Source organism: Amphiura filiformis, chromosome 5, assembly GCF_039555335.1.
Source record: "Amphiura filiformis chromosome 5, Afil_fr2py, whole genome shotgun sequence".
NCBI classification, from domain to species: domain Eukaryota; kingdom Metazoa; phylum Echinodermata; class Ophiuroidea; order Amphilepidida; family Amphiuridae; genus Amphiura; species Amphiura filiformis.
In genome coordinates, this window is record NC_092632.1 from 7781838 (window position 1) to 7797252 (window position 15415).

Consider the following 15415-nt stretch of genomic DNA (forward strand, 5'->3'; position numbering starts at 1 on the left):
TAACACACACCAAACCCCTACCCAGGTCCCATACCATATTTTTTTATTTCAGTGTTTTTTTTTTAAATTTATTTTACAAGAAATTACACAAAAATTGAATTACATTGTAATCAGGTCCACACCATCTTACCGGGCGAACAGTGGCATAGCCAGGATTTCGAAACCGAACAGGGGGACTTGTAAATGTACCGACAAAATATTTTTTTTGCCGACAGCAGTTGTGAATTGTTGACCCAATTTTTGACCAGTGCGCTCAGGGATCTAAAAAGAGGGAGAGGGGGACACATTATTGTTTTCCACACTTTTACGTTATATATCATTCAATGTGGCAACCAGTGGCGTAGATTTTTTTTTCCGGGAGGGGGGGGGGGGGTTGGAAAAAGTTTTGAAGTATAGTGAATCTAGCACCTTTTTGCGACAGAAAAAGAAAACGAATATGGTAAAAATGCGTGCTATATTGAAGTTAAACTGGTGCAATATGGTGCAAAAGTTGAATTTTTTTTTTTTTTTTATTATTCATTTTGCTTTTAGATTAAACAGGACAAAAGACAAATAACTTGAGAAAAATAAACAAAAGATAGAAAGAAGCATTTCAAATGATGAAAATGCTGCCAAAAAACAACACACACAAATACAAATGCATCTCTTATATCACTAGTACAATACAATATTATGCATATTTTTAAATTCGTTTAAATACTTTGTTTGTCCGTGGGCACATGAGAAAGACAATAATTAATATGTTATATTTATAAGTTTAAAAGTTGAATAAATCCGCGCTTTTGGGACTAAAATAACCAAATATGAAGTTAATTTGGTCAGAAACCCACATACAGGCGTCAACATTGGGGATGATTGTATGGACCACCCCTGGCAAAATATTTGGGGGGGGGTTTATCAGGTATGACTTTAAAAAAGTGGGTCATCGGGTATATATTCGACTTTAAAAAGGGGGTCTATTGACAGGCACATACCCTCACTTCAAAAGTTGAGTGCCCCCCAAACTTGCTTGCAATGTTAGCCATTCTAAATCCACCTTTTTTATGAGAACCGCACCTCTTCTCTTGATCTGGGGGGGGCACTCACCATTTATGTCAATAGGCCCTCTTTTCTCCCTCTTCTCTTTCTCTCGCTCTCTCTCTCTCTCTCGCTCCCTCCTCTCCTCCCCCTTCCTCTCTCTTTTCCCTCCTTTCTCCCTCATGGCCGTGATGTACCGACGGGAAGTCGTATGTTCTTGAAAGGGGGAATTTTACGGCAATTATGTGTACAATTTTGAGTCGGAGAATTGGTCAAAAATGGGCGACATTTTCCGAGGACCTGCAAATGTTTGAAATCCAAAAAGTTCTCTGGTTGTCGTTGTGTTGTCATGCCGAGTCTTCCGACCCCGGATTTTCGACGTTTTCAGAATTCAGGGGGGTGGCATGGGAATTTTTTAAAGTTTTTTGCCCACTAGTGAGACAAAAAAATCGCCTCACTGAAAAAAAAAAAGTATACATTAAAATTGAAAGTAAAAAAAATTGCCGCCGAAGGCAGCGAAATTAAAGAAAATTCCGCCTGACCCAACCCCCCCCCTTGAAAATCAAATGGTGCGTCCCCTATGTTTTGAGATATCATGAAAATGTGCTCGTCTCCCCCACCGGGCCAAAATTAACTCGGGAAATGAACCGAGGATATACACCAGGCTGATTGCACCACACCTAACATAAAACGTGAACATTATACGCTTTACATGAGGCCGTGTGTCCTGAACTCGCCACCCTTAGCGTTACATCATAAATATTATGAATTTTTACACCAACCGGGTTTCTAATTAGATTATCTCGACAATCATCAACCCTAAACTAGCAAAAGTATACATTTTTGGAAAGCTGAAGGCATCAGCAATTCCAATATATACATTTTAATTCATTATACAGGGTGACCTGCAAGTTATACAGGGTGGAATAAAAAAGATTTTGATAAAAAATGGGTCACTCAATCCATTGCTTATTACCAACTTACAGTAATAAACTGGAAGTAAACAACATTCATTTGGTTAGAGGAAATGGAGAGCCAACTGACTTCGGAAGAAACCAAAATCACAGCTGTTTGGTAATCTCGGAATATAGGGTGTCCCAACGTATGTTAGATTTTTTTTACAATTCAACATATTTTGAACCTAAACATTTTCCCCTAACCCATACAGGAAAAATATGTCCATATTTAGATTCCTCGTCAAATTTCCTTCAGAAAATCTATACTTTGACTATGATAGGATAAGTAATTAAAATTTTACAGTAACTTTCAGATTTTGAAGACATCTGCATTACTTACTACAGTGTATAATATGACAACGGGTAGTTTTGTATGGAAAAGTTTGCATTTTCTACACTAAACCAATCATAAATGATTAAAAACAATTAGTAGAATTGTTTTAGCTGTAGGGCCGTTAGTCGTTTGGATGCTAAATAGAGTCCAAATCCACTTTACAGCCTTTACAGAAGCAGATTACGCACTAAAAGGACCAATCCCATAGAGTTTGTGTGTACCACATCCCCCACCACCACATCCCCCACCACCGCCACCCTGCCCATTCTGAATTATATGAAACACAGTGTCAGTATTAAAGAAGTTCAAGTATTTCTTTTTACAGGGTTGAAAGTGCATTTTATTTAGCAATAAAATGAGACCACAAGCATGACAATAACTTCTTGCTTGACAGAGATATCATTATTTGTTTTGAGTCGACTTTGGCAAAATGTAACGTCGCCACCTTTTTTTGGTGGCGAGCTCAAGACACACGACCATGACGAATTAATTACATGTTACGTCACATTTTGGCCGATTCCGATAAACGTGGACGTCCTCGGTTGGAAACAGTCCTCGAAGTAAATTATATAATCTAATGACATATTCTTAAAGTGTATGTAGCAGGGAGGAAAAGCCGACGGTCAAATGAAAATTTTGACCTTTCATATTGAAGATATGGATTTTTTCCCAAAAAGACCTAATTTTTTTTGGTGTTTTGGGAAAAAATCCATATCTTCAATACGAAAGGTCAAAATTTTCAATTGATCGTCGGCTTTTCATCCCACCTACATACACTTTAAGTATAAATCATCAGATTTATAAAGTTTACTTCAAGTACTGTTAATATCAAAAATATCAATTTTAATGATTTGCCATAAAATGTATATTAAATTGCGAATTTCAAAAATCAAAATTATTTGATATCAGAATGACATTCTTCGTATTCAGAATGCAATTCGATATGTCTGATGTGCTCTAATGTCCCACAATAAATACTGTCCAAACGTTCATACCACAGCCCTTAAAGATACTGAATATTATATTGCTAAGAGGAAAGGTAAATTATCTGTGCAGTTTAAAGAAATGGAGATTTGAATTGTAACTTTTCACTTGTACACTGTATAGATAGATAGATATTTATTAGAACATACGCTTTTACATCAGCGGCACACGTTTAAGACGGTGCGTTCTACATTTAGTCTACAAAGTTACAAAAGGTGATTCAAAAACAAGCAAAACAAAACATAAATACATTGATACAAGTCCAAAATTGAAAACGGGTCCAAACATTTCCCTGGCCCGAAGTAGGCCCTATACATGTAGACATTAAATAACATTAAATATATACATAATTAACCCGATTATCTATATACAACACTTTTCTGAGCTATAACTCGTTATATGTCTATAGCAAAGTAAGCTCAAACAGGGACTTCAATACAAATACATTTATGAACATAATAAACTACGGTGACAGTGGACTATTGATTTTTATGGTTATTTCTATGAGCCCATGCCTTCTTGAGAAGTGTTTTACAATACCTATCAAAAATACAAGATCTATGGCTTGATATGATTCTGGGGGGAAAAGTGGCATAAAATACATAACATTACTTCCTAAGATGAAACGCATTTGAGTATCCAATTCACTACTGGTGAAAATGTTCCAGACTGAGGTATAACCTACATTACACAGTGAGTATTTAAGGCTATTCATTTCATGAGTTCTGATATCTTCATATGCCTTACATTGCAACATAAAAAGTTTAACATCTTCTTGACCATCATTACAAAGGCTACAAATGCCAGAAATAGTTTGATCCCAAATACTTACTTTTCTATCAAGAGCCAATGTATTGGAGCGCGCTTTGAATTTCAAACTTGCTCCATAAAATCATTTTTCTCTAGAAGATAATCTTCTAGAGAAGGCGCATTTTAAAACGAACATAATCGTTTAAGGAAGATTTTTACAAGCATTTTCGTACCACAATATATTCGCACGACGAGTGTGATTTTGTTTAAGAATGCCAAACATTTCATTATTGTTATCAAGGTATGTTTTGAACATAAAATCCATATCATTATCATACAAAATATTTTCGATTGACTGAATCCATTTCCATCTCATATTGTTCTTTGAATTCATAATATAAATTGCATTAAATATCAATTTAGGCCATCTTTTAGGTCCATACTTAGTATCCTTGAGAAGTACTTGACTTTTACCATGTCATGAGTGTACCTGATATCGTTCCAGCCCAGATCACCTAAAAGGGCTGCCGCAGGTGTATTTCTAGGTGTATAATGTTTTAGTTGTACCACTGTAATCTATTTTTGTATGCTGCTTTTTTTTTTGCTTTTTCCATGTGATTTCTATGTGATTTCTTTGTTTTGATATTAATAAAAATACATGAAGATAAAAAGAGTGTCGGGGTGTATGTGGGGATGGGTGGGGGAGGGGCGGGGGACAGGGGCTATTTTAGATGAAAAAAGTCACTGCACGTTGGCGATGTAAAGTCTTGGTGATCAACCAGCGGTAACAAGCTTGCGGGGAGGTGGTGTTGGAGGCAGGGGTGTAGACAGGGATAGCCCCCCCCCGAAAACAATAAAAAAAATCACCAAAGGCCAACAATCTTTTAAAACATCACTCATTTAAGCGACTTATTTTTGACCGTAGGCCTATTAGTTACCGGATTAGACACTTGACACTTTATAAAGCAACGTTAAGCCTAATCTACAAACAAACCTGCAAAATACTCTTGTTTGCTCTTATTTTGTTACTTTTTTGAAAACAGAAAAAACACCCACGAAATGAGTACAAAATACTCTTCCACTTTCACAAAAAATTCACCCTAACATTGAATTAAAAAATTAGCAACATGGCCCAACAAAATGATTTTAGTTGAGAAATTTCTGCAGTCCAACACTTTGCTCACTTGTAGGGATTATAGGACTATTTTTTATTGGCAGGTTATCAATGTTGCGAGCTCAAACGAGTTGGGTGGGTCATTATATTCACTAGTGGAGTCGTGTGTCAAAGCCCCTGGCGGGGGCCCAGGGAGTAGAGCCCCAAGCTCACGAGTTTTTACATTTAGGCCTTTTCAAGGCATCGGACTGTAGAGCTTCCCCAACACTCATATTGATGATTTATATAATTTAGAAAAGATGGAACTATAGGGCCTAATCTCTGATTTTTGAAGAAGTTCGAGATGAAAAAATTACGAAGCCGGTCCGCTGACCTGCGCGAAGCGTGAAAAAAATTATCATTTTAATGCTAAAATGAGCTAAAAATTGGGTTAATCTCGCTCTCCTTTTTTTGGCATGGGCGTAGATTTCTTGTTGACATGGGGAAAGGGGTTGGTGAATTGTCATGAGCTTTTTTGCCATATTAAAGCAAAAATGGTCAAGTAGGAACAAATACGCTGGAAGAGCGCAAAACTTGGCATTTTTTACGATAAAATGGCCAAATATGAGGTTAATCATTGGTCAGAAACTCACATACGGGCGTCAAGATGGGGAGGGGGAGGATGATTGCATGGACCATCCCCCTATACAAAATTTTAAAAATTGGTGGATCACCCCCCGGTATCTAGGCTTGTGTCTTTTTGTTGCGATCTCCAAGCGTTGTCGTACCCCGCCCCATATAGCACGCACGTTAGCAAATGGAAAGCTGCCAGACCTTGTTGGATTGTGGGGGACTTGAAGATACTAAGTAGAGGTACACAAACTATGCGTATAATATGCATAAGGCCCTTTGAAAATTTGAGTTTTCTAGAAACACGAGGAAAGGGGTGATGAAGTGTTAAGTGCGCGCAGCGCGAACATTTTCAAACTTTACCTGAAAGTGACCAATGACATACGGTAGGTGCTATATTTAAAGCATCCCTATTGAATTTGTCGAATTGCATCGAAATATTTTAAGCACGGATTTTTAATTCTCACTGCACGGAATTTTAATCTCACTGCACAAACGTGCCAGGAGGCACGTTAAGATCTTATCGCTATGATGTCATGTAGCGAATTATCGGTTCTCCGGGTGGGTTCTGGTACAACCTATAACTTAAGAAAACAAGAAATGTCTTTAAAAAGACAACGCCATGGATGAAGTTCATGTTTCATAATTATATTTATTATATTCTTTGCAGGCCTTTCATTAGCTTTCATTTGACACCACTCGGTGGGTCATACCTTCTGGGCATTTCGAGATATGAAAAGGACCCAAAATATGAATATTGACCCGGGTCCTATGAGAAGTGTCACCTCCGGTGGGGAAATTATTTTTACACATTCTTTTCATGCTTTACTTTTTCCGATTTCATTTCACACCGGGGGAGGGTGGTCTTACTTTCTTGGCATTTGGAGATTTGAAAAGGACCCATGTGAATATCGACTCGGTCTTATGATGAGTGTCACCCCAGAGTGGGGAAATAGTTTTATTATATTCTTTACCAATTTAAAACATAATGAGTCAGTTCCTACTTTTTTAAATGGATCCTTACGATATTTGACCTATTTGAAAAATAGCAAACGGGTCAAGTCCGAATTTGAAAGCGAGGCTAAATTACCACTATTATGATTTGTGTGTTTAATCGGCTGCAGTTAGTGTGGTGGGTGATTTATAATAAACATATGATAAATACGGACATCAAATCATCATTTTCTTCAAGAATGTTCTCACTTGTCATGCTTGTGGGTGTTAAATATAGGCCAGCAAGATGGAGTTAGCAAGTCAATATGTTTACTTTGGTAACAGGGTCTGATGTCATTAAACATGCTAGTGATTGAAGAAATAGAAATTCTGGTGTTTTCAATCACTGAGACTGCACTAAGGTGGGTCAAGCCGAAGGAAAATAAATGTAAATTCGCCTCAGTTTCGAAATATTCAAAACCCCCATTTCTGTAGCTGTGTTGAGCGTACATAAACTACCTGTCTTTCTATGTTTTAATATTGAAAATACGATTAATAGTTCTGAAGCTATAGATGTATATTGTAACGGCTGCGTTATTTTTTGTGAGGTCTTTACAAATAAGTCGTGCAAAAGTTGTCATAAAAGTTGCAAATAAAATCATAGTTATGCAAAAAAAAAAGATAATAATAATATTTATTTCAATTGTCATAAATTACAAACATGAAAAAAACACTAAAAGCAATTTAAATGACAATCCAGGAAAGAAGAAATAGACTAAACAGTCCAAACACAATGTGTTCTTCTTTCCTGATTATAAGTACATATAAAAATAATACAAGATACATGTACACATTAAAAAAAAACATTTTTAGAAAAAAGAGTGAAACACTCTAAGACATAACATATGCACATAGGATGTATCAACAGAGCACAAGATAGGCCGTGGCAGCAAAATAAATTAATACACATGTGAACAATGTTACTACCTTAGAGTGGGCCTAACTCAAATTAAACAAATAATGGAACTATGTAAGTTTCCAAAACATTTTTAGATAAATATACATGCATATGAAAAACATAATTACATCATAAAATGTTCTTTACACATTGCCTTAAACAAGGTAAGGGAGGGCGCAGAGCGGACATCAGTGGGAAGTTCATTCCACAAACGTGGAAAGGAAACAAAAACAGAGTTGAAAAAGGCATTGGTATGAGAACTGCAGTGGAGATATCTAAGCTCTTTAACCTTAGAAGGCTTGAAAAATTGGCAAAAGGAAGAAGAAGGATCAATTCCATTAATCCGTCGCTGTTTTGGCATAGTGTCGTATGACGATTTTTGGGCAAAATGAGTTATATAAACTTTCAAAATCTATGAATGAAACTCTTATATATTTACAAAGTTTTGAGTACTAAATGTAATTAGTTAATGAGATATGGCACTAATTAGTATGATACGACATGGTTTTATGTAACCCCCCCCCCCCTAAGTCTTCATTCTGTGTTTTGGCATACAGTCGTATCTAGTCGTATCATGATACGTCGCCATAGGCCACCGTGTAACTGCAGTTTCCTATTGTTTTGGCATACTGTCGTATCACATGGCGTATCATATGTTTTACATAGGTTGTCAAATTGTGCATATTTTGGCATACTGCCGTATGAGTTTGCAGATTAATTACTTCTAATTAGTGAATGAATAAAAAGTTTGTATTAAGTTGAGAACAAAGACAAATATATTATTGATTATATTCTTTGATAATAATAAACATATTTTACTTTGGTGCTCTCCAGTGGTTCTTCAAAAATTGGAAAAACTTTAAATGCGATTTTCTCAAAACGGCATTTTTCGTCATACGACAGTTTGCCAAAACAGCGACGAATCAATTTAAAGCAGAAGATCAACCTTAACAAATCAAATAAGTCGCATGTTTTAAGTAATCCAAATTCATCTAATCTAGACTCATATGAAAGATCAGAAGGACACCTCTTCCTATACATCAAGACTTTAGAAACCGTTCTCTGACTCTTATCTAACCTATCAAGCAGGCCAGTCTGACAAGGATTCCAAATTACAGCACAGTATGTAAGGTGAAGGAGTATCAATGCTTTAAATAGATGCAGAAGAGCACTGAAGTGCATATGGCGAGAAGTTCTGATGACAAAACCAGTTAGGCGAGAAACCTTTTCGCCAGCCCATACGGGGCTGGTACCTGTTTCAGGTTTGGGGTCAGTTTACTCAAGAGATTATATTTTAGTGGTATTGGAATGATTTTTTTTTTTTTACTTTTTGTGGTTAAATTTTTTAAAAATATTTTAATTCGATTTGTTAGGAAAAGTAAGTATGTTTTGCCGTTTCAACGAACGAAAACGAGTGAGTATTACCAAAGTTATGTTTGAACTAATTAATTATGACTTTAAAAGTTTAAAGGCCTAAATGTATTAATAGTTATTATTTATAGCATCATATGGGCAGCAAGAAAATCTGACATCACCTATGATGTCATATCAGTGTCCTTGACCGGGGGTCCTTACTCCTTGACCACTGAACAGCGTGATATCATGTTGATAACAGATCTATAGAATCAAAATCTTCATCATATCCCCGGATCATATCACAGATTCTCAACAATCTGTGATCATATGGACCATATTGATGTGAAAGTAGTTATCTATCATATCCTGTGTCGTTTTATGGATAAAAATGACTCAAAATGTTATTGATGAAATGGTTGCTATCATAAACATCAGTTTTGTCTTTTCAACGGGAAAAATCCGATGCAAAATAAAGTTTTTAGGGCCTAGCTATAATATGGGCATAATTTATGCATATAGTATTGAACAATGTACCCCATTTGACATGCACTTATAGATAAATAAATTGTCTTACTTTATTAATTTAATAACTTCTTTATTATAAATAAAATGACACATAACTATTTGATTCATAAAATTACATTCAACAAAATGATTGAAGAGAAAACACACAAGGCACTAGGCAGACTGTTATAGAATGGAGTATGTAAGATGCCATGTCCATAGCTTCGCAGGAGTTTCCGACTAGCAATCAACATGATCAGCACATTCAGAAAAACACAGTTTAAGAGTGAAGATTGTAGTGAGTAACCAGTCCTTTATAAATGTGCTGGCCACTATCTATTATAATATAGTAGGCTTAAACTATACATTGCGAATTAATTAAGTTATTTTAAAATAAAATGTACATGTTAGTTAACTCAAACCGGCAGTGTATATATCGAAAGCAGTGAAATCGGACATTCCTAAGCGAAGATATTGAGTTCGTAAGTTCTGGTATTACAAAATTGGAAATTGAGATATCGTGGGTAAAAAGAAAAAAAAAAAAAAAACCCAACGACAACAACAACAACAACAACAACAAAACAAACAGACCAGAACAATTTGGAGTACATGTAATGAATTAAAAGAGTTGACATGAGATTAGGAATTAATGTTTTCTGCTGTTTCAGTGTGCATGTTCTCATCGTTGATGGTTTGGTGGACTGTCATGTAGATGTAAGCGTGATCCTAAAATGCCTTTCACATTGACCAAAACTAATTACAAGACCTCTTCTACATTGAGGCTGGCTTTCCTTTTAAAGGGAATTTTTATTACAGATATTATCAACATGTGAAGTGAACGATAAGGAAGAGTTGAAAACAACACCAAGCAGTTTATACTCATCAACAACCTTAATTGGAATACCACCTAACTTGTATGTAAAAAGACTGCAAGCCCTAGACCTCGAAAAATGAACAACAGCACACTTAGAAGCATTAAGGGGGAGATTATTCTCAATGGTCCACCTGTGAATTCTGTCAAGATCTTTCTGCAGAGCAAGGTGATCCTCAAAAGTTCGAATAGAACGTACAAGACTAGTGTATGGTCGTCAGCAAATTGAAATAAGGGAGAGGACAGGTTCTCATTAATGTCATTTACAAATAACAGAAACAAGATGGGCCCCAAAACAGAACCTTGAGGAACTCCCGATGTAACTGAAGCCCAATCAGATTTAGCTCCGCCAAATATAACTCTATCTGAAAGAACACTTTTAATCCAGTTAAGAACATTATTCCTGATACCATAGTAATGAAGCTTTTGCAACAAAATTGTATGATCTACCCTATCAAAAGCAGCACTAAAGTCAAGAAAAATCCCATCCACCAAATTACAATATTTGCTGTTTTCAAGGTTACCACTGAGAAAATGATAAAACTTAGCTAATATCTATCTGCTCACAATTCCTACTATGACGAAAACCAAATTGATTATCGGAAAGAATGCCATGCTCATCAAGACGTTTACCATGTTTACAAACCAATCTTTCCAGGACCTTACAAAGGATTGCTGTTAAGGAAACTGGCTTATAACTCGAAATAGCATTCTTAGGCTTACCAGAACGTTTGTAAATAGGCACAACATTTGCACACTCCCAGGCAGATGGAATTTCACCCTTTAAAATACATTCATTAAAGAAGGTACACAAAACAGGAGCTAATTCACAAAAAGTAACGCAGTCGTTTATATAAACACGCTTAGCTTCAGAGCCACTAACCGTAAGATACAAAGAACGATGCTTTTTTTTACATACGCACATTTTGATATCCATTCGTCCAATATCATTCAATATTAACAACACGGTAATATAATAATGTTGATAATGTTTTTCAAGAAAAGTACCCGAATATTTAAAATGTGCAGTTTTTGTATTGACTTGAATTCAGCGCGAAGATATAAATTACCATTGATCGGCATTAGACGAACGGGATCAAAATGTGCTCAAATAAACCACCATAATGTTGTGATTACGATTGAGAAAGCTTGTAGTCGCCTGCTCCGCAGCCGACTGATGATGATGATACAATGCAAATTTATTTTTAAAAAAAATAACCTCGTGGCCCAAAGGCCAAATTGGCCAAAAGGCCAAAGGCTAAAAATATGCATTGCATGTATCATGTATGATGAGGCGTGTTTATTACGGCTACGTTACTTTTTGTGATGTCTTTATTATATACTAACTATTATGATAGAAGTCACTATGTATAGTTTGATAATTTAATTGACTTACTAACTAATTTGTTTAAATGAATAAATAAATTGATAAATAAGTAAATAAATAAAAATTAGAAAATAACAAATAAATAGATAAAGGAATGGAAATAGGGCTGAATTAATTAATTAATTAATTGACTTATTACCAACTGGTTTTGTTATTAAACAATAAAGAATCTTTGTTTAATCTAATAAATAAACAAACTTGTTAACAATACGTTGAATTCCCAACAAGAATAACTCTTCGTAAATCCATGTTCAAAGATAGTTGAAATGATCTCATATGTGACACGATCAAGGGGAATGAGTCGGATGTCGCTAACATTGATTTAGAGATATTGGCAAAGAAAGTGTTAAAATTCTTTTGGTTTCTATTGTTTTCAGCGATTGATAAAATGATGTAAATTCGCAAAGAAAAGTCGTATCGACTTGGGGTTTTCAGTTTCTGAAAGCTCTAAATGTCTTCTTTAGAAATATATGTAAAACTCATTTTCGACCAAGGTCGACATGTGACTCTTAATCAAGTTCTGTGTTTTCAAAAAAAGATTTTTGCAATGTTTTAAGTCACGTCAGTGAATCTGTTTTAGAGGAAGGTGACGGATTCCGCTGTGACTGCAAGTGGTAAATCCTCCCATAACTCCATTTCCTTTTATTTATTTGTTTGTTTGTTAGTTGGTATAGTGGATCGGTAGAGTACGATGTGAATGATTTTCTAAATATAATGAGAAATAATGTGAAAGTTCATTGTGCAATAAGAGAAATCTTGAATCACAATTTATTATTAGATGTTTTATACACACGATCAGGAGACCCATTTGATCGAGCCCACTCCACCCCTCGCTACGTCACAAAACAACAAATAACTTAAATATTTTTATTATCATCACATGATAAAAAAAAAGCACCTTCCTTAAATATCCCAAATTAGGTGCTTCTGGAAGGAAGACACATTGAACAAAATAAAGTTTCTAAATTTATTACTTGACGTCGCGTCGTCGACGTAATCAACCCAAAATATTACTCGTTGCCATGCGCAGATTAGTTACCTGGCCGCATATTTGTTTGTTACCTGGTGCAAAATTTACCAGGGTAAACATTGTTTTGGTTATCAAAATCGTTGACTCGTATCGTGACCTGGCGAATAGCGTCTGAACTTTGGCTGAACAATAGACTCATACGTCATCAGCCTTTGTTCAAAGGTTGTATTTTTTTCCAGGGACTTCAGTGTTGCGTTTAGTGCGTACAGGTAAACTTAAGGTCGCCAGGTAAACTGCATGGTTCGCTGCACGAATTGTTTCAAAAGATTATTTCTGAGGCAAAGTTCAGAAACAAGACGTAAGCAAAACCAGGTTTATTACGTTAAATCATTTGCATAATTTTTTATAATTCATTTAAGTAAGAGTAGCCTGCCTACCTCTTAAGTTAAAGTTAGGTAACCGAAATCACAATGGACGTAAAAATTTAAAAACGAAAGTCTCTACATGTTTTTCAGAATTTTCTAGAAAAGTTTGCCGACATCGCTTACTGTCACCTGTCCATGTGACGAATCAAACGTCAATTTTACCAGTAGGAAAATTGCATAATTTTTCCGTAAAGCCTTGCATAACATGTCGTTATAATTGGCAGGTTCAACCATACACGCGCGAAATTCTATCAAGAGCATTTCTGAAAATCATCAATGTTTATGTTTTTTTTTCTTGAAATACAAGTATTTTGGTTAACCATATAATATTATATGCAATGTGTTGATGTAAATGTCTGTTTTAGTAGTAACCGTATGCTATGGTTATACATTAGTGTAGGCTAACGTTTCCCGGGTAACGTTTCTGCTGGTTTTGCAAAACTTTCTGGAAATTCGCTGATTACACTCTCACATGCTTAATAACATAAATAATAAACAGATTAATAATACTTATGTCTCATGATAATAAATTGAATTATACATGTTATATATCACGTCACGTAACACACCGCATATTAAATTGCATTTATTTCAACTTTTGGCTCACATATAGGTCTACCTTTAGGCCTAACCATATTAATTTACGTGTAAGCCTAATATGTAAAATTCGTACTTTACCAAATAATGTTACGGTCACGTTCTTGTTAAAATATCGGCACTCATGATGCAGTCATGTCTACAGTAGAATTCATCTCGACCTTTGCAGGACTTAACCCCATTAAAAGCTATTAAACCAAGATAACACTCATTGAAACAGCTCAACTGATTAAATCGGATCTTCTCTGGTTGTGCACAAGTGACTGTTTTCATGTGCGATATCGCAATAAAGCTGATATTCATAGCTTCAGTTGGGTAACCGATTATAAAGGAAACGAAAGGAAACAATGTTATGTGTGGCTTTGTTCACGAAATCAGACAATGTCGTGCTTTTTGTAAACCAGCATTCTTGAAAATGAGCAACATAATGATTTTTGACTTAACACGGTTTAGAAATAATTTCTTCATATTTTTGGTGTTATCTGTCGTTTACATATCCTTCCTAAAACACCAAAGTACGAGTATTTCCAAACATCTAAATTTGCTAAAAATTTAGGACATGTTACAAAACTATATTGTCTAGAATTTTAGAAGAGTACTTTTAATATTGGCCGGTTATTTTTTCACACAGCGACGTTAACTAGGCAATGTACTATTACCTATAACATTAACTAAAACACCAAAGTACGAATATTTCCAAACATCTAAATTAGCTAAAATTTAGGACATGTTAGAAAACTATATTTTCGTTTACTTTAGACGAGGATGTTTAATATTGGCCGGTTATTTTTCACACAGCGACGTTAACTAGTCATATCCCCATACTGTTAACGTAGGGCTATTTGTAAAGGTCACGCGTCAATGGGAAAGAGCACTGTGTATTGTGTATAGGAAAACAGACAGTAACTGCAGTATGTTCAGATTACACTTAACAAGTACGGTACCACACAAGAATTGCATTCTTCATCTTCCCCAGCTGAACTTGACTGGATCATCGAATGTCATTTACAAATGATATAACAATTTCATTTTAACGTTATTAACCTTCCAACGCACTCGACCCTCCCCCCCTTAGGCATGATATGTACAGGGTGTCCCAGAATGATTTATACCGTGTTTGAAGAAAATATCAAAAATATATAGTCAACAGTGTATCTAATTTTAATAAGTGCAATACAATGCAACACATGTCTCCTACTTATTCTGTGACTTTCATGGAAATAGCTTGATTCGTTTTGGCGTGACATTGCTATTACTGAAAATGGACGAAAACTGCATGTGTGTATAAATTTACAGTACAAAGGCATCATAACACATGGATCCTTTATCACCGGCATCCAGCCGCACTGTGCAATATGGAGAAATCCTACATTCTTTGATAGGAAATACACCAAATTTGGCACAGATGTAGGGCTTACAATGCTAAATAATATGGGAAAAGTGAAACATTTCAATATGACATCAGATATTTAGGTTGAAAAACATACTTTTTATGTGATTGTTACCACAATTTTTACCCAAAAATGTCATTATTACAGAGGATATAACTTCCTCAAGGATCCTCCGCAGAAAATGTTAATCTTATTCGTTACGTAGCTGTGGGTTTGCCCATATACTGTGGACACAAATGCATGCTGTGACACTAAGGAC